This window comes from Rattus norvegicus, chromosome 7, assembly GCF_021556685.1.
Source record: "Rattus norvegicus strain SHRSP/BbbUtx chromosome 7, alternate assembly SHRSP_T2T, whole genome shotgun sequence".
NCBI classification, from domain to species: domain Eukaryota; kingdom Metazoa; phylum Chordata; class Mammalia; order Rodentia; family Muridae; genus Rattus; species Rattus norvegicus.
In genome coordinates this window covers 62,767,558-62,792,642 of record NC_141540.1, presented here as the reverse complement: position 1 = coordinate 62,792,642, position 25,085 = coordinate 62,767,558, and the positions used below count along the sequence as shown (strand labels likewise).

The following is a 25,085-nucleotide window of genomic DNA, read 5'->3' as shown; positions in this document are numbered from 1 at the left end:
TCTTCTCTAGCCCACCACCCACCCAAGGTAGTGGAAAAGAAAGGTTTTTAGGACATGGGGGAAGAGGACCTGTTTAGAAATACTTCTTTGTGGCAATTCCAGTCTTCCTTGTTCTCAGTCCACTCCACTGGCAAACACCAAACACGAAACGGGAGCTGTAGACCAGTCTGCTCGGCAGACACCACATGTGAATCAGCAACCTCGGTTCAATCCAGAAGAAACCTCGAGGCTCACCAGTCAGCCCAAGTCCACAGAAGCAGAAGTGGCAAGAAGCCACTGGAGTCTCATGAGAAGTTCTCTGATGATTTTCTCTCTGAAGACACCACAGTGAAGCTCAGTAACACAATGTAAGGCAAACTAATACATGTGTGTCGTCAGTGAAGACTAGTGAGGCAGAGCAAAGCGAACCATTGCTCCAGCTCCCACTGTCTGTGGGAGTCACGTTTATTTCCTCCTAACCATCAAGTGTCCTTCCATGCGTCTGCTATAGCAAAACATCCTTTCACCTGTCTGCCCCAGCAAAACATTGTTATAACCTGAGCCTCCCAAGAAACTAGAAATTTCTACTATACCCACCTCCTTTTGTGTTGTCTTTCCTGGATCCTTATCTGCTCTGTAAGAGACTTGAGGTGATTCTTTGCTTTGGAGGGACATCTATCTAGATAAGGTCAAACTGGATAGCAAAGGCCAGGTCTTCTCCAGTCTTTCTTCAGAAATACTCTTTCCTCACTCCCTTTGGGTTGGCCCATTTTGTTACCTAGTATCTGAAATCAGGAAGATCTAACTAGCATCTGTGACTTAGGAGTTCAGTCTAGTAGGAAGGCACCATGACTGCTTATGTCGCAGGTCTCTTGTCAGAAATACCAAAGGATGGTCCTGACAAACCTACAAGGCTGGGCTCACCCAATAGGGCTGAAGAGCTTGAGGCCTGTGGCCTTGAATCTGATATTGTTATAGAGCAGTGGTTCTCAACCTTCCTAACGCTGAGCCCTTTTAATACAGTTCCTCATGATGTGGTGACTCCAACCATGAAATTATTCCCATTGCTACCTCATAACTATACTTTTGCTACTGTTCTGAATTGTCATGTAAGCATCTGTGTTTTCCTGTCTGAGGAGAGAACCTAGTATTTGGGGTACCCTAGACCAGCTCAGCTTCCTGACCCAATAGCACCAGAACCTCAGACTATCCCCAGCCCTGTTCTCTTTGGCTTTTATTTATTATGTTTTAAAACCAGGCGAATTGATCTTTATTGCTATTATTTTTTTAAGATTTATTTATTTTATGTATGTGAGTAAACTGTCACTGTCTTCAGACACACCAGAAGAGGGCATCAGACCCCATTACAGATGATTGTGGGCCACCATGTGGTTGCTGGAATTTGAACTCAGAACCTCTGGAAGAGCAGTCAGCGCTCTTAACCGCTGAGCCATCTCTCTGGCCATATGTTTATTATTTTTAATTGTGTACATGTATACATTGGTATGTCCACAGGAGTGCTGGTACCCAGAGAGGCAGAAGCATTGTCTTTCCTGGAGTGGGCAGGCCCAATTGAGTCTCTACCCACAGACCGAGAATGTTATAGACTGTCTGTCTTTCCATCTTGTCAATAAAGTGAGCACCATGGTCTTGAATGAAGCTATAAAACTTCCCTGACTTGTACCAGCAATTGGTTCTTCTGCGATGGGGTCCTGGACCAAAAGAGAAGAGAATAGGGACGTTTGGGATCGGGAGGTCTTGCACAAGCTGTGTCTTACACCAAGCAAGTTTACTAAGAAGCACAGTGTCTTAGATACTATTTCCAGGAAAGAAATGGGACAGGGTTAGCAAAAGGCTACCACACAATGAAACAAAGTCAGCAGAAAGTTAATCAAGCAATGTTGCACAAGGGGAATGTTTGTATCTCAGGAGTCTCAAAGAGCAAACACATAACAGCCTTGGGACTGAAAACCATACCCCCTTAGGGTGGCAAGAGCTGGGTTCTCAGTGTCAGAAGCTATAGCTTCCCCCAAGGCTCTGGCTCTAGGCCATTACTGGCTCTACCAAGAATATTCCTGGTTTTAGAAGAGAAACTGTGTTCCTTCTCCATATAGCAGGGCCTCAAGGAAATGTTCCCAGGGCCCAGGGCCCAGGCTGTTACCTGCTCTGACAAGTGTTTTCCTGGTTTAGAGAGAAAAAAATGTGTCCCTTTTCTATACATCGGGGCCTCGGGGAAAGCCTTGGATCAGACTAGCCCTCAACAGGTTCCAGAACTCTATAGCTTCTTGTATTTTAAACCCGATGAGCTTTATGAGCCCAATAATGCTGTCAGCATTATTATAATAACAACTGCTTTAAAGGAAATAAGGAAATCGTTTGTTCTAAGCCAAATATGAGTGAGCACAGGCTGGGAACATGGGTCCAAGTTACCCTGAATGACCTGTTCCCTCACATGCACTCCCATCATGGGAAAAGAAGCATGAACTTTCATAGCCACAGAATGAAGAGGGTCATAAACCAACACATGTAGCGGGCATGTCATGTAGCAGGCATGTCGTGTAGCATCGCATGTCGATAGGAGCATCAGGCAGGTGCCCTGACACTAGGCAAGGTGATCAGTTCTATAGGCTTCAGACGCTATCCTATATCATTCTTAGCTTTGGAGGTTAGCAGGGACCGTAGATCTCCATTAAAATTAAGATACATCCCAAGAACTTTGCCCTGCAGTCACAGGATGTTGGGTCAAACACAAAGGTTGCAAGAAAAAGGCTGTTGAAAGGATTGAGATAATCGGTGATCGTTTGGCTCTTGACCTGCAACATTGTATCTCTGGACAGTCTGGCGGTTTTGCTCAGCTGAGGTCAAACAGCCCATCAATTCTGTACTGAAGATGCAACTTCTTTAGAAACCTTTGGCTTCAGAGTGGTTATGATTAGCCAGAAATAATTTTGTACTATAACAGTGAGGAAGTGAATTCATTTAGACTTCTTTTGACAATTATTCACTCATTAGCATTATTTTGACTTTCTGGTCTGCATAAAATTTGTCTCAGTCCTTTCAAAAACAAAACAAGTTTTATGACAATTTGACCAGGGCCAAGAGAAATGAGTCTCATGCATCATAATTCATGGGTAAAATCAAAGAAGAAGCTAAAAGGCATTTGATTAAAGCTGCTAAGCCAAGTTAGCCCCATATCTGACCTCCCCATCCATCCAACCACCCTCCTGCTTCCCCCCCCCCCAGGGTTCTTAGTAAGAGACCCAAGGAATGTGTGTAGTCTGTTCTTCCCTGTAGCTCCCAGATCGTGTTACACCTCACAGTCTATTCCTCTTCAACTCCATTTGGTCCCGCAGCCTAATGTCTTCTATTTACATTGTACCCCTGAAACTCTTGTTGTCCTGCCAAAAATTACAACTGTTTCCTAGGTCTGTATCCTTTCCTTAGCCACGTCCTCTACTTCTGGACTTTGACTAACATTTCTATTCCCCAGAGGATTCTGTCCCTTGCAATCCAGATCCCTGAAGTGGAAAAGTTCGTACAGATCCATATGGCCAGAGGCAGGACTTCTGTCTGTACCTTTCTGTCCCACAATGCACTGTTCTTTCACACTCTTTGAAAACACCATCTTTGGGGGGTGTCTTAGTCAGTGTTTCATTGCTATGAACAGACACCATGGCCAAGGCAACTTTTATAAGGACAACATTTAATTGGGGCTGGCATATATAATCAGAGGTTCAGTCCATGATCATCACGGTGGGAGCATGGTAGCATCTAGGCAGGCATGGGGCAGGAAGAGCTGAGAGACCTACATCTTCATCTGAAGGCTGCTAACAGAATACTGGCTTCCAGGCAGCTAGGACAAAGGCCAGGTCCACAGTGACACACCTACTCCAACAGGGCCACATCCTCTAATGGTTCCACTCCCTGGGCCAAGCATATACAAAGCAACACAGAGGAGGATCTTATCAATCAATTTCTCTCTGAATTAGTTTCTTTTGCTGAAAAAAAAACCACCCAAACCAAACAGGTTTCAAAGACCACAATTGTATTATCTCACCATCCTGGAGGTTGGAAGTCCCAAGTAGGCTTCTGTCGCTGGGACACAGTTTTGCTAGAAGCTGCTGTTTCTTAGTTTGAGGCCTCTTCCTCTGTCTTCAGAGTCAGCAATCCTATTACTCCAACCTCTATCCCCTTTATCTTCATATTTCATTTCTCCCTTGACTCTTGGCTCTTGTGGTGGTTTGAATGTGGTTGGCACAGGGAGAGGCACTGTTAGGAGGAGTGGCCTTATTGGAGTAGGTGTGTCATTGTTAGGTGGGCTTTGAGATGCTCCTCCTAGCTGCCTGAGAACAGTCTTCCCCTGACTTTCTTTGGGGGCCTGGAGAGATGGCTCAGTGGTTAAGAGCACTGACTGCTCTTCCAGAGGTCCTGAGTTCAATTCCCAGCAACCACATGGTGGCTCACAACCATCTGTAATGAGATCTGATGCCTTCTTCTGGTGCGTCTGAAGACAGCTAACTACAGTGTACTTTTATATAATAAATAAATCTTAAAAAAAAAAAAAAGAGTTGCCTTGGTCACGGTGTCTGTTCGCAGCAGTAAAACCCTAACTAAGACAACTTTTCTCTCCTAGTGTCTAGGAGCCCACATGATCATGGTGACCTCTGACCCAGATAATGCAACATAGTCTTCTCATATGGAAATTCTTAGTCATGTCTGTGAAATCCTGTAAGTTAATACATATGTCCTGGGGTTTTAAAAAAATGGACATCTCATTCTTCTCTCTCTGGCTATATCACTCTTGTCTCCAGAAAGCCCAGTCTCTCCCTAGGGCAGCCGGGGCTAACTAGGAAACAGTGGGGATGTGAGATGGGAAAGGGTCCCTCCCTTCATGCTCCCGGTTCTGATTTCTATCTCTTGTGGACTGACACTCAGGAGTTTTCAAAACTGACCAGACCACATGGGAAAGAGCCATACCCCTGTCGTGAGTAGACAGTAAACTTACAAGACGTAGCAGTTTCAGCAAGAGCTTTCTCCAGAGACTCTCAGATGCCTGGGTGATCTGAACAAAGAGAACATAGAAAGGGTTTTATTGCAATCACACAGCACACGGTGCCTGGTGAATATATTTCTCTTTATAGATGTATGTGTGTGGTTTGCAGAGTGAATTAGGGTAAGTTAAAGAGAATCCAGCAATGGTCAGGAGGTTTTTGAAGTTGGTTGGTGGAAATTAAGTAGAGCCTAGACTGATACAGTAACAAACCGGAAATCACCTGCCAGAAAGAAGGTGCCACAGGCTGTGGGGAGTCAGGGTTGGCAGTGACCCTGCAGAATTGAGTCCAGCTTCCAGGCAAAAGCAGAAGCGGATCCAGATGGGCAATCAGGTAGGTGGGCAGAAGGAAGCTGAATAGGCCCAGTCAGCAAGGGGAACTGAGCTAGGCTGAAGTCCCAGGCATAGTTCAGAGTCCTGTCTCTTGCTCCTTGATGTGCACACTGCATATTGGATAATAGGTCAGTGTGCACCCATTATTATGCCTATGTTAGGTGTCTATCATTTTAAGGGGTCCGAATGAGGAAGTTATACCTTCCCTTGGTCTGGCCTGTCCAGTAAGGTCTTGAGTGAGGTTTTCCCAATGTGGTTTTAATGCACCCACGTGCGCCTACAATCTCACTTTGCCCCAGTAAGTCACAGAGTGGCACCTTTTCTATTCCCAGGAATGAGTCATTTATCAGCCTGTGCACACGTGTAGTGCCAGGTAGATGGTGGTGTTTGTCCACCCAGGAGTGAGATCATCCCCCACCCTCAAGACGGAGTCAACCTTAAACCAAAACCAACCCAAATCATTGTTTTATACAATATGAAGCAACTTAGAGTTGGGCACAGCCTGATCTCAATGACTCCCCTCTCTGAGATGAGACACTTCACAAATGATCATTAAAACGGTCTGTGTGCCTAGTCTGACTTTCTTGGGCCAGATGGATAGGCAAGCTCTCTGTTTACATCATTCTCTCTGTTAGCAGCCCTTTCTGCAAATCTCTACTAAGGACCTGAAACAGCGTCCTCCTCAAGAACAAATGCCACAGAAGGAAAAACGAAATGTTCTAACACATTCTTTTCCTAATATCTAGACTTTAAGACGAATGTAGCTTCAAAGTCCAATGTCACAGGCATAGCCACTATGGGGCACGTAGATGCATTCCTCTGTCAACCCCTGCATCAACTGCTCATGTGGTTCTCAACCTGTGTGGTTGTGACCCCTTTGGGGGGTCAAATGACCCTTTTACTGGGGTCAACTAAGACCAGCCGGAAACACAGATATTCCGATTCATTACAGTAGCAAAATTACAGTTGTGAAGTAACAGGAAAATCATTTCATGGTTAAAGGTCACCACAACAGGAGGGACTGGATCAAAGGGTCGCAGTGTTGGGAAGGTTGAGAACCACCGCCTTAAATGCATCTTGTCTTGGGACAGGCACTTAAAACCTGTTTGTGGTTAAAAGCCTGGGTGTTTCACTAAAGCCTACAAGGCAGTGAAAAGCTTGGCAAAAGCCTGGCGTCTCTATCTTCGTGTCTGTCTGTCTGTCTGTCTGTCTGTCTGTCTGTCCTACTTTAGCTGAAGGCACAGACTTAAGTCATTGCCCTTAACTTTTCAGGCATTACCTTAGATGAAAGTCTTTTCCACATAGAACCCTCCACCCTCTGGGAGAGGTTGATAACCCATGAAGTCAAGGCTGCACAACAGAGCAAAAGGGACCAGATTGCTGGCCTCAAGTGACGACAGTAACCATTGGGATCGCCTTTCCTAATCGAACTGAGACAGTGCTCAGCAGGCCACACCGTGACTAGCGCTGCCTGGCTATGCATAGCCCGGCCTAAAGTTCATGTCAGCACCTCAAAGATGGGCTTAGGGACACTGGTCCCTTTTATCTTTCCGGTGTAGTGCAACTGAATGGGTCTCCTCTCTTTGCTGGTCACCATCACTGACTTCCTTCAGTGGGACATAGAAGGCTGAGCCTAACCTCTTGGGGCTGCTAGAACCTGGGCCTTTCACCTAGAAAGGCCAATTAGAGTCTTCTGTTTAATCAATACACTTGATTTTTCTCACTCTGCCTCCTCATGAAATTCTTTTCTGTGGCGTTGTGTTGAGAATCGATCTGCACATGAGTTGAAGCCCCGGTATCTAAGGGAACTCTTCAGACTGCACAGCTGTCAAGGTCATGTTGAGTTTCCTGCTGCCAGTGACTTGGGGATCTGTCTTCAACCTTGTCCTTGTCCTCAGAGGTAGCATCCAGTCCCATTCTCTCTCACATTTATGCTCATGTGCTTTCCCTCCCTCCCTCCTACCTTCCATCTCTCTCTTTCTCTGTCTCTCTATTCCTATTTCTCTGTGTGTATCTCTGTCTCTGTGTCTCTCTATCTCTGTCTCCCTGTTCCTGCTTCTCTGTGTGTATCTCTGTCTCTGTGTCTCTCTATCTCTCTCTGTTCCTGCTTCTCTGTGTGTCTCTGTCTCTGTCTCTGTCTCTGTCTCTCTCTCTCTCTCTCTCTCTCTCTCTCTCTCTCTCTCTCTCTCTCTGCTAGCCTCAAACTCCTAGGCTCAGTCTCTGGAGTATCTGCTATGTACCACCTTTGGTTTACTCTACTCAACTGAGCCTTACGCTTTTGGTTTCTTGATGTCTCCTGTTTTCTTTGACCTCTTCCACACAGAAGTCTCTCCGGGTGTCACCCAAGCCTTGCTGTCACCGGTACCTCCTCAGCTCTCTTTCAGAACTCCTGCACCAACCCCAGCCTCTTCTTTCTTAAGTGTTCTTCCCATTAAGCATTCTCTTTGATCTCACTGAGAACTACAGTCCTCAAACCCTAATGTGCAAACAACCTGCTCTGTGGTTAATCCCTTCAGTGACTCATATTGACTAGCAATCCCTCCTTTCTCCTCCTTGAACTTCTTCCTCCTCCTTCAGTTGGCCTGGGTCCTGGAAGAACCAGATCCTGAGGATTTCAGAGGGATCAGACTATCAGCTGCTCAGCCTGGTACCCTACAAGCTTGCTTCATCAAAGCTGCCTCACAGGGCTCTAGTGAGCGACCTCCTGAACATTCAAGACATAAATCCCACACATGTCCCCGTTCCTCACTCTGTCTTATCACAGTGCTTCCTCTGAATCCAGAAAGAAAACGGGGGCCACAGGGGAATGTGAAGGGCTGTGTAGGCGTGGAAGATCCCCAGAGACTCCATTGCCCTCACAGAGAACACCCACAACCCTCAGAGGAGAGGGTCTGGCCTCTTGTGATTCTGTGTGTGTGTGTGTGTGTGTGTGTGTGTATGCGTGTATGTGTGTATGTGTGTGTATGTGTATATGTGTATATGTGTGTATGTATGCATGCATGTGTGTATGTATGTGTAAATGTGTATGTGTGTATGTGTATACATATGTGTGTATGTGTAAGTATGTGTATATATATGTGTGTGTTTATATGTGTGTGTATGTGTGTATGTATGTGTATATATATGTGTATGTGTGTATATATATGTGTGTATGTATGTATATATGTGTATTGTATGTGCATGTGCATGTGTGTGTGTGTCTATGTGTATACAATCTCTGGTATCACTTCACAGCTATCTTTCACCTTTTGTCTGGGACAGGGTCTTTTATTGGCCTGATCAGTAAGGTTTCTTAGAGTTTACTCTTAGGGATATACATGAATAGCCCTTTTGGCTTCCTCCTTTAGCTTCTCTCTCTCTTCCTCCCTCCCTCCCTCCCTCCCAGTGTCTTCTGCATGAGAATACCCCAATAGCTATTGAACTTGATGAAGTTACCATGTCCGTCTATCCAGAATAAATATCTATTTTTCAGAAAGTGCTCTAGGTACAACATGTTAGCCCTATCAGAGTATATATAAGGGTTCACACTTTGTCTTCAAAGGGGACCCCAAAAGCCTACTTGCAATTGGTAAATCTGTGAGCTTGTGATGCATTGCTCCTGGTCTTAAGATTAAGGAAATGGGTAATATCTTGGTAACAATGTATTTCTACCCCTTCCCTGTCTCCCCTCCTAGCTACCATAGAAGTCCAACTCTCTGCCTCATGTTTCTCTCTTATTTCTCTGGGCATCTCGAGTCCATCCTCTGTCTCCGTCTACATTGCATATCTCTGCCTTACTCTCTTAGCATTACACCTAGCTTCTCCGAGTCTCAGACCATAGGACCCCAGGACATCACCAGGAAGCCAATACACATTAATTAGCCACATTCCACCACCCTCCCATATTATTCTCTCCTGCCTCACAGGGGTGAGAGTCAGGGATTACTGTCTTCCCCAATGGAGCAACCATTTTCCTTAATGCCAGGCTTTCTGATCTATATTTTCTCCTTACAACCTAACGGCTGTCCCTAGAACTCACAAACCAAATAACTGTGCAGGCCTGAGAATGTTCAACACTATTAGAAGACTTAAATTTGCTTACAGCTATTATACTTCAAAGTCCTCAGGCCCTGGATTACTGACCAATGTTGAGGGTGGCTTGTGTCATGTTAAAGGAAGTAAAAGGAATTGGGACAAGAACATCAAAACCCCTGAAATGTCACCAGACCTGCCCAGTGATTTTCAGCCACAGGAGGAGGGTTTGATTGGTGGAATCAGAAACAAATGTCTGGTCATGGCCATGCCTGTACGGCTTCTGTGTTGTTCTGGGACCATTTATCAGCATTTCTTTCTTGTGTTTGACTCCTGCATTTTTAACCTTCTTGTCAAATTTATTTCTTCTAGGGTTCAGCAGTTTTTTCTATCTCCAGATGGCGCTTCCCCAAAGCTTTCAATCCCTGCCACAGAACCCCCGCCTCTCTAGAGCACTCCAGACAAAGCAATACAAATAGTGCGTCCAATCAGCGCCTGAAATGGTTCACTTTCGGAAGTTGTTGCATTGTGTGGGGTGGGGAAGAAAAAAGGTCGTGGTTGAGAGGCCCCATGGGTTCCCAATGTGAGCCTTGGTCCATAAGGCCTCTCCAAAACAGAACATCATGACTCTGTTCCACTCAAACAGTGCAAAGCAGAATGAGACCAGACAAAATTAGCCACAACCTGATACCATAGAAGCACCCATAATTGCATGCTGGGAAATTTCCCTTGAAGTGGCTCCCTGAAACCAAAACCATGCACTGGTGATTCTGTTACTGCCATACTCAGCTGGCTCCTTTCAACGCACTAAGAAAACTTATTTCCTTTCACCTTTGATGTAAAATGAGAATTCTTTCATCAACACAACAAAGTCCTCCATCACAGAGGGATGGATTCTTCCTCCTTTCTGAGCTGAGCCCTACTGCCGCGGTTGGCTCCTTCTCTATCTGTTGCCTCTTTTATCAAACGTTGGACGTCATGAAACAGTCAAGCTTTTCTAGTGGAAACAGAACGGAAGGAGATGGGGAGGAGAGGGAAAGAAAGAATAATAGAGAATGCCTGAGAGAGGGACGTTTGGGGATAAGAAGGAGATCAGAAGGAGGAGGAAAAGGGACACCGGGAGTAGCTGAGGAGGGAGATGAATTAAAACAGAGCACATGAAAATGAAACAATTATATACTTTGTATGCCAACATACATAAATTAACTTTAAAATCGGAAAGGGGAAGGGCAAAGAGAAGAAGGAAAAGGAGAAATTAAAACAAAAAGCATCAAAAGTTTCTCCCAATAAAGCCAATTAGGCCAATGGAGTGGGGGTGTGGGGGTGGGGAATGAAATAGAAACTAAATAAACTAAATGCATGCTTCCTTACAGTCACTTACTTCCCAGGCTACTGACCCACGTCATTACACATTCTTTTACAGATGAGATGCAGATAGGCCCCAGGATGTCAGTGGGCCTGAGAAAAGATGCTTCTGTCAGGATGAAGTGAGGAAAATGGAGCTGTTAGGCGTGAGTTTAGCCATCTTTAGGTCAGTCTGGAAGTAGGAATGTGATTGAAAGTCTGGGAAAATGTTTCTCCTACAAAAAAAAAAAAAAAAAAAAAAAGATGGTGGTGCTATTTAAAAAAGAAAATGGAGGGGGGGGGGCTAGAGAGATGGCTCAGCGGTTAAGAGCACCGACTGCTCTTCCCGAGGTCCTGAGTTCAATTCCCAGCAACCACATGGTGGCTCACAAGCATCTGTAATGAGATCCAATGCCCTCTTCTGGTGTGTCTGAAGACAGCTACAGTGTATTTATATATAATAGTGTATATAAGTATATAATAAATAAATTTTGAAAAAGAAAAAGAAAATAGTCAGCAGATGTGGTGGGAGGAGAAGTGGGTGATTTCTGACTTTGAGGGCAGACTGACTATAGAGTTAGTTCCAGGGCAGTCAGGGTTACATGGGGAAAACTCTCAAAAACCAAAAGGCGGGAAAGGAGGAGGAGGAGGAGAAAAGGGAGGAAGGAGGAGGAAATGTGGTGGTTTGAATATGCTTGCCCCAGGGAATGACACTATTAGAAGGTGTGGCCTTATGGGAAGAGGTGTGGCCTTGTTGGAGGAAGTGTGTCACTGTGGGGATGGGCTTTACCTTCCTCCTAGCTTGGCTTCCCGTGGAACAAGAGGTAGAACTCTTCAGCTCCTCCAGAGCCATGCCTGCCTGGACACTGCCATGCTTCCCACCATGATGAAAATGGACTGAACCTCTGAACCTGTAAGCCAACCCCAATTAGATAGTGTCCCTTTTTTTTTTTTTTCCGGAGCTGGGGACCGAACCCGGGGCCTTGCGCTTGCTAGGCAAGCGCTCTACCACTGAGTTAAATCCCCAACCCGATAGTGTCCTTTATAAGAGTTGCCATGATCATGGTGTCTCTTCACAGCAGTGAAACCCTCACTAAGACAGGAAGTCAGTACAAGAAGACTGATAACTTGTACAGGCTGAGTAACAGGTTCTCCAGCCCAGACTTCATGCTTCCCTGTGTATCTGCTCTGCCCCGTGGGGCAGTACTGTGAGTGGCAGGCTCTGAGAAAGTCTACTGCACAATGCTGTTTGAGCAACGCACTCACAGGAGCTCAGCTATGGCCCCACTAGATTTCAAGATGATTTAGGAGGATATCACATAGTCAGATTTTCACATTTTTCCATGTGCTATGTGACAACACATGTGTGCACATGTGTGTACACATGCATGGAGGTCAGCTGTGGACTTTTGGGTCACTTTCATGATTACCATTTTACTCACTAAGGCAGTGGCTCTCATGAACCTAAAGCCCATCAATTTAGCTACCATAACTAGCCAGGTTGCCCTGGGAATCCCGTCTCTACCCCCGGACCACTGGGATTAACATCAGGTCAAGCTATCAGTCTTTCCTCCAATCACATTTGTAGCACAAATTTTCCCCTTTAAAATATGTTTTCAGGGGGGTTGGGGATTTAGCTCAGTGGTAGAGCGCTTGCCTAGCAAGCACAAGGACTTGGGTTTGGTCCTCAGCTCCAAAAAAAAAAAAAAAAATATATATATATATATATATATATATATATATATATATATATGTTTTCGGTAAAGTATGTATTTGTATTTAAAATATGTTAGTAAATATTTTACTAAAATATTTATAGTAAGATGTTTTACTGTGAATTTTTAGTTAATGGAAAAAAAACCGTAAGGGAAGTGGCAAGTGGGCGTGGCAAGTTGCACATAGACAATCTGAGGATGATTCCTGTGTGAGAAGCACCAAATCAAAGGTGCCAGAGAACAATCCAAATGTGAGCCGAGGAGATGGCTGGACCAGCAAAGCACTGGCTGCAGAAACCCGAGGACATGAGCTCAATCGCGGTCTCCGTGTCAGATGCCTGGCACGATGGCCGGTCTGACAATCCCACCGCTGCAGAGGCGGACACAAGTGGGTCCCTGGAGCCCATTGGAAAGTCGTTCTAGCCAGTCTGTGAGCCCCGAGTTCAGTAAGAGAGCTCTTCTCAAAGCAGCAGGAGGAGAGGGGTTGGCGGAAGCTACCTGAGGCTGATCTCCGACTCTCCCTCCCACACACAATTACCCGTGTACGTACACACCCTTAAGCATTCCCACATCCACAGGGGCACCGGCATACAAACACAATCCGAAGAAATGGAATCTGTCAATGGACTCTGTGTCTGCCCACGGGAAGAAGCCCATGGTCCAAGAAGCCATGTTAGCAAATACAGCTTATAAGGGAAGTGGAGGCACGGCAGTCGCCGGTTAATGCCACCAGTCTATTATGTAGTGAGTCCCCTAGTTCTGAGCTCATGTGCCCTGGCAACATTTTAATTATAATTAGGCACTGCCTACAGACTATAATGCTCTCATTAGCAAACCACGAACATCTGGCCCCCTTTGTACTATATTACTCAGTAACAATGAATCAATCAACATTCTGGTTTTTAAACATAAGCTCACTTGAGCCTGTGGACCCTTGATCTGGGCCTGCTACACTGGAGATAAGGGTCCTGACTGGAGGTAACCTTGCCAACAGGACATCTTCCAGATGCTTGCTGCAGTACCAGCCCACCATCCGTCCTTCCTCGGGGGGCCTAGCTAGCCTTCTGCTGCATGGTTTACATCAAACCGCAGCCCCACCTTCACTTTTTTTTTTTTTTTTTGGTTCTTTTTTTCGGAGCTGGGGACTGAACCCAGGGCCTTGCGCTTCCTAGGCAAGCGCTCTACCACTGAGCTAAATCCCCAACCCCCCCACCTTCACTTTTGCTGTTGCCCACTGCCTGCCCTCGCCGTGTGTGTGTCTGCGGTCTCTTCTAGCCGTCTGACCACGGCTTGTTTTCAGAACTTCTTCCTAATGGCCTTCCTTATCTTTGCAGGGCTTTGAGCATCTGACGCCCTCCATCTGGCTTCTAAGAATCACTTCATTTGGCTCTGTTGTTGGTCCTCAGTCAAATGGTTTCACCTCGGGCTCTTCTTCCCTGCCCCTTGAACATAAATATGGCCGAGGTAAACATTGGAACAGAGCGCTTGGGGTCAAATCACACGGGTTTAAATTCACTCACCAATTATGTTAAATTGGGGAAGTCGCTTGCCATCTCTCTGTGCCTCAGGTCATTCCTTGGAAAAGGACGGTGGCAGTAGTTTCTCCTAAATAATATTGCTGGACGTGGATAATAATATTGGACATTGAAAACCAGCCAATAGCTGGTGGCTGTTTGTCCCCTCTGTTTATTGCATGACTTCAGGTACCGTCCAGAATAACCCATTCAACTTTACCCACCTTCTGTTCACCCCAAATTGGTGTTTAAGCTGCCTGCTGACATTTTCCACAGACTCCTCAAAGTGGGCATGTCTAAACCGGAATTCATCAACACCCCCCTCCCACGGTGTCCCCAGTCAACAATTTCCGTTTCTCACCTATCAGTCCCTAATGCTGACGACTGTGTCAATCTCAGGCATCCAAGCAGAAAATTAGAAGCCATTGTTAGGTCTCACCTCACCCAAATATGCCATTCATCTCGGCCATCAAATTGAATTCTCTCCCATATAGACTCCCTAGAAGTGGCTTTCCTGATTTAACTCATACTCTACATAGTACCTGAATTTTCTCTTCAGAAATTCACTATGTAGCATCCCTATTCTGCATGATCCCCCATGGACGTTCCACATTCTGATCGCAATTTGTTTCCTCTGCCCTGCCCCACCTGTAACCTGACTCTGGCTTCCCAGAGTGTTTCGACCTACGTTTTGTGGCTTTCTTGTTCTTTGAGACAGGGTCTTGTTCCGTGGTCCTCTCTAGCTTGGAATTCACTGTGTGGCCTCCTGGCAGTCCTCCTGCCTCAACTGCCGTGAGTCCTGGGATTTGGGCATGTGCCCTCATGACTGGTTTGGTTTTGCTCTTGGTGTATACACTCTTCAGTTCTCTCTCCTGGCAACCCCCCTCTCAGATTTGATGTTCGTCTCAAACGTCACCTCCCCTAAGACAGATCCTCTACTCGACAGTGTGCCTTGTTTCTTAAAACAGCACTGACCGCTGGCCCTGTTGCAGTGACACTGCGTGTGTCCTTTACCCACCGTGAGCTCCTTGAGGGTAAAAGCCCACTGCAAAACACCATGTTCCCAGCATGATCCCTGAAACATGGGGGCTGCAGCAAAACTGGCTCTCAGAAAGCAGCTACCGCGCTGTCCTTGGTTAAGGGACTGCCACATTCTGGTTTTTTCTTGTGTGATCCTGCCTTATGGTTACTCCTTGCTGCATCTTCCATGACCTTGGCCCTGAAAAGCTCTTCCTGTGACCTTCAGCCACCAGGGTTGTCATGACTAAATGCCACAGTCCAGGTGACCTCGAGAACAGAAATGCATTGCCTCCCAGTTCTAGAGGCAGAAAGTCTAAGATTAAGGTCCCGGGGGATTGATTGCCCAGGAGGCTCCTCTTGTGCTCTGCACATGGTCAGTGTCTCGCTGGTCCCTCACGCAGCCTTCTGCACGTGTGTAGGAAGTGACAGTTTGTGTTCGTTCTTACAAGGATACCGGGATTAAGGTTCCACTTTCCAATACCATTCAACCTTTGCTCCCTCCTGCTAGGCTCCATGTTCAAACACAGAGCTATCTGTTTGAACACAGGACCCCTTGAAAGGACACAATTCAGTCCATACATCTGACTCAGTCTGATGAACGCTGCACTGTTTTGACTGTGTCCCAGCAGCCAGAACGAGTCAAGAAAAGCCTGAACCACACCATCTAGTCTCACCTTAAACTTAGGATCCCTGGAGACTGGCGAGATAAATAGTTGAGCAGGTTAAAGCTCATACTTGAGTATGAACCCCACAGCTCTACATGGTGGAAGAAGACAGTCAACTCCTGTCCTGTGACCTTCACATGTATGCACATGCATGCATGCCCAAGCACACACAAGACACAACACAAATACACGCAGTGAGAGACAGACAGACAGACAGACAGATAAAGGATTTAGAATTAGATTTCGAATCTCAACCTTCAAGAAGCCTTCAGCCCATAAAGTAAGTTTATTCCATATTCCTATCCTGTCCCCACGCCCTGGGATAACTATTTCAAATGTTCTCTGTCCATCAACCTTCAGCGTGCCATCCTCTCTTCTGGTCCCACTAAGAATAACAAGCGCCCGCCCTCTGCTCCCCTGTACCTATTCCCCCTGTATGCCTTTCTCAGCCACGCTGTCCTCGTCACCCAGAACGGTGGCTGACCCATGAGCCTTTGCACTGATTTGCTAGGCCTGCTGGCAGGAAGTGCCACACACTGGGTAGCCTAACAGAAACTTAGCTCTCACAGCTCTGGAGACAAGGAATGCAAAATCTAAGTGTTCCTTCTGCCAGCTGTGAGGCGAGGGCATGGCCAGGCCTGGCTTGGTTTATGCATGGCCGTTTGGCCCTCTGTCTAAGTGTCCCCTCACTTGTGTATCTCTGTGTTTACACTTTCCCCTTTTTATGAGTGCATACTCACCCCCATGAACTGGTTTCAATTCTGCAAGGAGCCGGTGTCAGGCCGGGAGGTGTAACTCAGTGTTAGAGAGGGCTTGCATAGCACAGCAGAACCTTTCCTGTACTCTGGGGAAACCCTATCTCACAATAAGGTAACACTTGGAAATACTGGAGGTTTGCATTTCAGCCTGAGTCTGGAGAGATTGGATGCAACATGGAACAACTCAGTGACTTCCCCTTTTTAATTCATCTTTTATTATACTTAGTCCTTCTATTACATTGTGAGTGGTTTGCCTGCATGTATGTGTGTGCACCGCGAGTGTGCCTGGTGCCCTAGGAGGTCAGAAGAGGGCAGCAGATCCCCTGGGACGGAGTCATAGATGGTTGTGAGCCACCATGTGGGAGCTGGACATTGTAGCTGTGTTCTTTCTAAGAGCAAGAAGTTCTCATGACAGCTGAGCTATCTCTCTCACCTCCTGGGTGATTTTTATTGAGTAAAGAAAACCCTAAGGGAAGATCCTCAGGAGAGTTTTGCGTGTAACACTAAACCTTGTCCATGAACACAGCATGTGACTGCTGTCCCCAATTTACTATTCATCTTCTCATGCCCAACTACGACATGGTTTATTAAACAAGTTTTCATTGAATAACTAAACTCCTGAAGGTTAACTGACGAGACAAGGGAAGAACTGTCAGAAGAGCTTTGTGTGTAATGACAGCATCAGACCTAGCCGTGAGCACGGCGTGAAATCCTTCTCCCTGGTTTATTGCTCATCGTTCGTCTTTTGGTGTCCAGATACAACATGTTTATTGGACAAATTCTCAGAAGCAGGTTGAACTCTACGAGTTCCAAGGCTGACTTAACCCACTGAAGTAAAAGGGAGCCAGTCACAGGGTGCTGTCGTGAGTATTGTTGACAAAGGTACTGGGGCCCCTGAGTGAATTAACTCAGAGGCAAAGGTGTCCTGCAGTTGCCCAAATATTTGCCAGAGGTTTAAACCACTGAGCGGGACAGCGAAGAAAGAACTGGAGTGGAGGCAGAGGCAGGCAGATCTCTGAGTTCGAGGCCAGCATGGTCTACAGAGCGAGTTCTAGGATAGCACAGAGAAATCCTGTCCTGGAAAAAAAAAAAAAACAACCAAACAACAACGACAAAAACCCCACACCAAAAAAAGCAAAGGAAGGAAAGAAGGGGAAGGGAGAGGAGAAAGTAAGTGAAGGGGAGGGGAGAGGAAGGAAAGAAGAAGGGGAGGGGAGGGGAGGAGAAGGAAGGGGGAGGGGGAGGGCAGGGGAGAGGAAGAGAAGAAGGAAGTAAGCAAGCTAAGGAAAGGAAAGCAGACTCTGGTCTTTCGACTAAGGAGAATAGTGTAAAAGCCACCAGAGTTGTGACCTGGATTAGTCAGACACCAGTTAAGCATTTCTGTCTTTCCTTTTAGGCACTGTTCTTCTCTTTGCTAGTTCCCAAACCGCACGTGAGAAGAAGAATAAGACAGGATAAAACCCAGCTAGAAGATCAGTTAAGGTGTTCCTGAGAAGAAGGGCAGGGAACAAGCATATAAATTAAGTATGTGGATTAAAAAGGAATCAGCCTGCACTTTTTTTTTTTTTTTTTGGTTCTTTTTTTTCCGGAGCTGGGGACCGAACCCAGGGCTTTGCGCTTCCTAGGCAAGCGCTCTACCACTGAGCTATATCCCCAACCCCCAGCCTGCACTTTTAAGGGACTTTATTGTATAGAGAATATCTTCAGGCCTGAGAGTAGACCAATATGGAGACGAAGCAGTCAAGGTAAGTCTCTCCACGTGTAACCACTCCTTCAAAACTTCACAAAGTATCCCGTGGCAGGACACCTTTAATTTGTTTTGGAATCAGGCTCCATTTATGGAGAATCCTCCTTCACAGTGGCTCTGGTGTCCCAGTAAAAGAAAATTTAGAGTCAAACTGACCTTACACATAATAATATAGCTTGTTATGGTGCTGCTTGCAAACGGATCGGGATCGCGAACAGGAAGCCGCTCTCCTGTGATTAGTTTAATTAGCGCCTTCCACAGTCTCATCAAGAGTGTTGAGGTTCAGCTGGGCGGGGAGTCCAGTGCGAAGTGGCTGAGCAGCCTCCGGGGGAGGGGTGGGGTGGGGTGGGGTGGGCAGCCATTCTGAGAAGGCTCTGAATTCTGGAACCCCGGTGGCCCCAGCAATAGACCATTTCCCTGGTCCGGAGGGGACACACAGGCTGCCCTGGACACTACATTCAGTCTGGGATTTACTAGGCAGATCCCTCTGTTAGGAGCGCTCCCACCTTTCACGTCTCTGTAACCCCACCTCCCCCGCCTCCCTTCAGCTTTCGCTAAAGTAGAATCTAGGTACCTCCGCTCATCGAATCTTCGTGACAACTCAGGGTGAGAATTACTGAGAGTACAGAATGAAGTTCTAGACTGTGATGAACCCTCCCACCTATATACCACGGTTTCTTTTCTTTCCACAGTCTACAGCTACTTCAGGTCACAGCCGGGGTGGGAACTTAATAAACAGTAGACTCGGCCAGAGAGGCAGAGAAGAAGGTATAACAGGACCCCCAGGACAGTGTGTGGTCTCTGGGCCAGGAGGTCACAGAAGGTCGCCTGAGATGGCACGTTGTAGGTCAGAGAGAACAGGGTAAGAGTGAGTCCTGACATAGGAAGGAACAGTAACAACGTAGGGCTACTTGTACCGGGTATAGACCTTAGCAGGGTGGGGTTGAAACGTATAAAGGTTGTCATGGAAAACAGTCACTTTGACCAAGCTGGGAAGCCCTGGAGGAGGGACTGTCTCCGAGTCTTGTGTAAAGAAGGACTGCACTCCAAAGACCGACAGACTCACAGCATAGAACAAGAGCCTCTACAACCTTGCACTACACGATGATTCTGCCAGGACATTTGATCTGCCATCTTCTCTTTAAATTTGGACTGACCTCTGACCCTTGAACACCCTTGTCCATTAATCTCCCCGGCCAAGGGATTGTCGCATCAAAATAGGTTGTGTGATCTTCCTCGTTTTTGCCTTCAGAAACCTCCCTTTCTGTAACTCCAGCAGCACATTTACTAAAAGCTGCCCCTGCCTCACCCTCCTCGGGTGGACACACTCAGGGTTTATGATGGCCCACATCTCCTTGCAATGCTACCATTCCCAAATAGGCCTGATGGCTTTGGAGAAGCTTTGCGTTCCTAATTTGACTTAGCAAAGGCCTCTCCCCAGGTACTACCCAAGCAAGATGGTCTGAAAACTTCCGGCTCCTTACACAACCTCAACGAGGAAGTGCTTCTCTTTCAAGCACTTCCTGGGCTCAGAAACATAAACTCTTCAAACAAGACAATTGCAACTATGTCTCCATTTACCCAACCCTTGTTCTGGTCCTGTGCTAAAGGACAGGTGTTCATGCACGCACGGTCTTTAAATGTGTTTGACCTCCAAGTTCAAACAACATTCCTTTCTTTTTGCCTTTATCTCTGTCTTAGATTTACACGGTTTAATAATTTACTACAGGAGAGGTCCTGGAAACAAAACTCAGGAGGTTAGCCGCTGCAGGGAAGTTGCCCAGACTTGTCTAAGTTTGCCAGTATTCCTGTTTAATCTCTAGTCACTTGTTAACAATTTGGATCTTAAGTGTCCCCTAAGAGTCCGTTGCTAAAGGCTTACTCGATCACCTGTGGTGCTCTGGGGAGATGATGGAATGTTTTAAAATGGGACTGTTACTGCTGATCATTAGAAGGGTTGGAGAGATGGCTCAGCAATTAATAGCACTTCCTGTTCCTGTAGAGGACCCAGGTTGGAGTCAGAGCATCCCTTATAGCTCACCGCTATAATTCCAGTTACGTTAGTTTCTGGCGCCCTCTTCTGGCTTCTGCAGGCACTGCATGCATGTGGTACAGATACAGCAGGCAAAACCCACTCATACATTAAATTAAAATAAATAAAAATCTAAAAAAAAAAAATTGATCATCAGATTGGCAGAAACTAGAATCGCCTTTTAAAAAAAACCCTGTGGAATGTTTGTGAGGGATTCTAAGTTGGGCTGAGGTGAGAAGACACACCCAATTAGCTGTTATTGTGCTGTGGGCTGGGCCCCTTGACTGAACGGAAAGGAGAAAGTGAGTTTCCTGCTAACATTCAGGGTCCTCTGCTTCCTGGCTGTGGATGAAATGTGACCAGAAGCCTCACACTTCTGTACTGTACCTTCCAACCATGACTCTAAACCCAAACTGAGAGCCAAAGTTAACCCTTCTGAGGACAATGGTGCTCTCAACCTGTGTTGAACTTGGATTATGCCTCAGCAGCCTCTAGCCAGTCAGCAAGCCTTGCAGTTTCTTCAGGATCGAACCACGGCTGTGTTTCATGCTTGGTGTCTGCCCGCCTAGAAGACTGGACTACAGCTGCTCAGCTGTAATTGGTGTTTGCTACGGGACTGACTGCTGAGAAAGAAGATAGAGCTCGCCCCAAAGAACTATGGCTGAACAGATTCACTTCCCCTACATACTAATAACTTTTCTTTTCTACTACCTCTGGTGGGTGGTGGGTTGGCGGGGAGGTTGAGTCTTTTTTAAAGTACTTTGGAAAAAAATTATGCCTACAGGACCCCTTCAAGGGCACACCCCAACATCCTTTGAACCTCTGCCCCACCTTCCTAAACGGTCTCCACCTCCCTAACACTTCGACCCTTTAAGGTAGTTCCTCATGCTGTAGTGACCCCCAACCATAAAACAACTGTGATTTTTTTGCTACCGTTATGTATCCTGTTGTAAATATCTGGCATGCAGATTGTCTTAGGTGACCCTATGAAGAGGTCATTTGACCCAGAGGCTGCTGAAGCACAAGTGGAGTTCAACAATGCTACGTATGGCAAACCGATTCACGCGTCTCATTAGCGAAGAAGAGTGAGGTGGAACAAACCAAACCAATGCTCGCTTCCCACTGTCGGTGGGGTTGAGTTTATGCTCCTTAATCACGTGTCCTTCATCCCCATGTCTGCTTTAGCAAGACATCCTCTCACTGTGTCTGCTGCAGGACTATAGTCGTTCACACGTCTGCTTTAGTAAGACAGCTTCTCACCCGTGCGCCCCAGCAAAGCATTGTATGACATAACTGACTTTCTAAAGAAACTAGAAGTTTCTACTTCAGGGCCCAGTCCTTCTTTTCATTCTCTTCATTTTCCAGCAGTCAAGAGATGAACAGGCTTCCTCCCTCACGTGATCCCACATTTTTGCTACCTTGACACAAGCCCAAAGGCAATGGTGCTAATAGACCTTGGCTTGAACGCCAAGGCCATGGGCCAAGACAAACTCTCCTTCCCCGTAAGCTGTGAATCTCAGGTATTACGGATGCCACATTGATGGGAACCTAACTCAACCCTGAAGACTTTCCCCTTCAGTGCCTTCATTCTCAGTTTTCAAGGTGATGAGATTTGCAGAAATCCTTGGTCATAGGCAAAATCATGAGCCTTCTTTCCTACCTAAGACCATCTGGCCAATCGCACCCATCCTCAATGTTCTACTGAAGTTTTTGCCATCTCTTTTCTTCTTTCGAAAGTAGGCTACGGGATAGAGAAATGGTTCAGTGGTTAAGAGCTCTTCCAGAGGTCCCAGCAATCACATGGTGGCCCATGGTACAGGCCAAGCTACATCAAATTAAAATGGTGGCTGCTTCTAGGAAGTGTTCAACACCTCCCAGGGTTGAACAGGGTCCCACTGTGAAGCCCTGGCTGACGCGGAACTCACTATGACCAGGCCAGCCTAGATCTCACAGTGTTTGCCCAGAATGGAGAGATACTAACTTTTCTTAGGGCTCAATGATGTGGTAAGAAGAAATTCTCTCAGGAAACATTTTCTTATTAAAGAAAAACAGTGGGACTGTCTCATCCGGGCACAGGAAGTGAGATGTCTCATTGTGAATGGTTTTGTGAATGTTTTTTGACTTTGCAATGGATATCCTCTGCTAACCCCACCACCCTGAGGGAGGCAGGACAGCATTTGGAGTTCGTTCATCAGATAATAGGACACACGGTGCTAGGATGATATTTTTGCACACGCAGTGAATGTGGCCGGCTTGCTAGCATGTGGCCAGTAGTGAGTGTCCCTAAGGACCTCGAGAACCAAGGCTGCTGAAGGTCTGCCATCTTATTGGAAGTGGATTTTGGGACCGGCAACATCTGACAGTTGCCAAATGGTTTGGAAGATGGGTACAGTTTCCTGTTGTTCAACTCCAAGATCTCACTGATGACAGCTAGCTAGCTCGCCAGTTCTTGAAAACAGAATGGTAACTCCTGTTTCTCCAGACTGGTAGTGATCTATGTACTACAGGTTTGGCTTGGTGCTGGGATGCTGGAGACCCAGGCCCCGGGCTTCAGGCAAGCCCTCTGTCATTGAACTGTCTGGTCATCGAAGTGATCTGTCAGTGCCAACCCTGTATCGTGTAAATTAGAATGACTATAGTAAAAAAGAAACAACAACAAAAAAAACCCCCAACCTTTTGTTTATAAAGTTTTAAACAAACAGCCCCACCCCCAGCCCCCATCACTACAGAAAACCCAGAGCAGTTCTTAGAAACACAGCAATAGATACAAGAAAGGTCGTGCCTGTTCATATTGGAGTGGCCCCCCGCTTTGAGCAGGGGAGCCCACACCACTGGGCCGTTCAGCTGTTGAGGAATAGAAATGGGTCATCGTGCAACCTCACACTGCCATCGTTTTCTGAGCAGAAGCCGTCCTCCGCCCCACAGTGCAGGCAGCCCACAGTCTGCCTTTAGGCTGACATCTGCCCCTTACTCTGTGCCAGGTTCCGCTCTGCTCACCTTATGCTAACATTTTCCACCTCCGTGGGTGACATCACCCTTCCATGGGTGACATCACCTTCTCCGTGGGTGACATCACCCTCTCCATAACCTGTGACAGGCTAAATTTTATTAACAGAGAGCAACTTACTTGCCCAAGAGGAGCATTTTTGCTGGGCTGGAGATCTGTTCCAGATAGCTCGGCTTCAGGGTGTGAAGGTTCCTAGCTGCATGGTTCCTATTTTTAATGGAGATCTAGGAAAGGGTCCAAGACAGATCAAACTGAGATTTAGGGCAGAAGCTGGGCAGATCTGGGGGTGCTTTTCCTCCGCTGCAGTCTGCTGATGATAACAGCGGAGAATTGGGTACCTTCTTCCACCCCTATACCCCCCAGTTTCTCTGTACTGTGATCTTTCCCATAGCCACCTGCCAAGCACCCTTAAACTTGCTTGTTGTGTTTCTCTCCCACCCCAGGAAGATACAAGCAGCTAAGAGCAGGTTTCTTGTCTATTTGGCTCTCTGAGGCATCCCAACCATCTAGAGCCGCGCCCCGGCCCCTGGTGTGCTCTCAGTATCTGTTCAATAAATAACACCTTACCACTCGGTGGGTTAGCTGGGCTGCGGAAGGCTTTCACATTTCTAACAGAAAGCACAGTGGGTGGACCATTAGGAGGCAAAGAAGACCCCACAGAGCGTAATGGAGCGTGGAGGGCCAGGAGGCTGTTACTGCTCAAAGTAGGAGGTGCCCTAAATCAAGGTGACACGTCCTGGCCCAAGGAGATTATCAAGTAAGACAATCGGACCAGACAGAAAGGCACCAGGGAAGGAGCCAGCAGGAAGTGGGGAGAGAGTGGTTTCTGGTTTCAATTTTCTTTGTCTTCGTGGGTTTAGTGTTTCACTTTAATCCTTTTGGATCCCCTCGGTTAAATCCTATTATTTAGACACTTGATTCTAGTAGAATCTTTTTAAAAAGAAAAGACTGTGTGCGTGTGTGCGTGCGTGCGTGCGTGTGTGTGTGTGTGTGTGTGTGTGAGTGTGTGTGTGTCTGTGTGTGTGAGTGTGTGTGTGAGTGTGTGTGTCTGTGTCTGTGTATGTGAGTGTGTGTGTCTGTGTCTGTGTGTATGTATCTGTGTGTGTGAGTGTGTGTGTGTCTGTGTGTGTGTGAGTGTATGTATGTGTGTGTCTGTGTGTGTGAGTGTGTGTGTCTGTGTGTGTGTATGTATGTGTGTGTGTCTGTGTGTGTGTGAGTGTGTGTGTGTCTGTGTGTGTGTATGTATGTGTGTGTATGTATGTGTGTGTGAGTGAGTGTGTGTGTGTGTGTGTGTGTGTGTGTGTGTGTGTGTGTGTGTGTAGGCCAGAGGTCAACATAGGGAGTCTTTTTGGTTCCTTCTCCACAGTTCTTCTTTCTGAGACAAGGGCTCACTATGTAGCCCTGGCTGTCCTGGAACTCACTGTGTAGAACAGGCTGGCCCCAAATTCACAAAAATCCGCCTGCCTCTGTCTCCCGAGTGCTAAGAGTAAAGGCGCACACCACTCATCACCGTGCTTGGTACCCACCCACTTCATCTTTTAGACAAGGTCTCTCACGGGACCCGAAGGATATTGACTTGACGAGATTGGCAGGCCAGCCTGCTCAGAGTCTTCCTGTCTACCTCCACAGCACTGCAGTGCCAGGCACGGCTCTCTGTGCTCACTAAGTCTGTAGGCCTGCTCAGCAGCCTTCTGGCCAACGAAGCCGTAATCTCGTGATGTCGGGAGGCTGTAGGTCTGGAGGGAAGGCGCACTGCTGTTTACTGTAGCTCGCCATTTTCCGTGCGTACTGAACAAGGCGTCCCTACTTGCAATCCAAGTAAGGAAGATGAGGCTGAGAACTGGTTCCCACGGAGCCCAGACCTCCTGTCTGTAGCAGAACGACCGACCGCCGCAGCTCTCCTCCACACG

General features: G+C 46.8%; 1 long non-coding RNA gene across 1 annotated transcript; it reads right to left on the bottom strand.

Moving 5' to 3' along the window:
- Positions 1-1,268: 1,268 nt before the first annotated feature.
- On the bottom strand, positions 1,269-23,898 carry LOC148004694 (uncharacterized). The gene is made up of 4 exons (XR_015625343.1): positions 23,743-23,898; positions 23,296-23,399; positions 4,985-5,041; positions 1,269-1,691 (listed from the first exon to the last, which is right to left on the bottom strand). It is a non-coding gene; the product is annotated as an uncharacterized LOC148004694 (long non-coding RNA).
- Between the last annotated feature and the right edge of the window lie 1,187 nt (positions 23,899-25,085).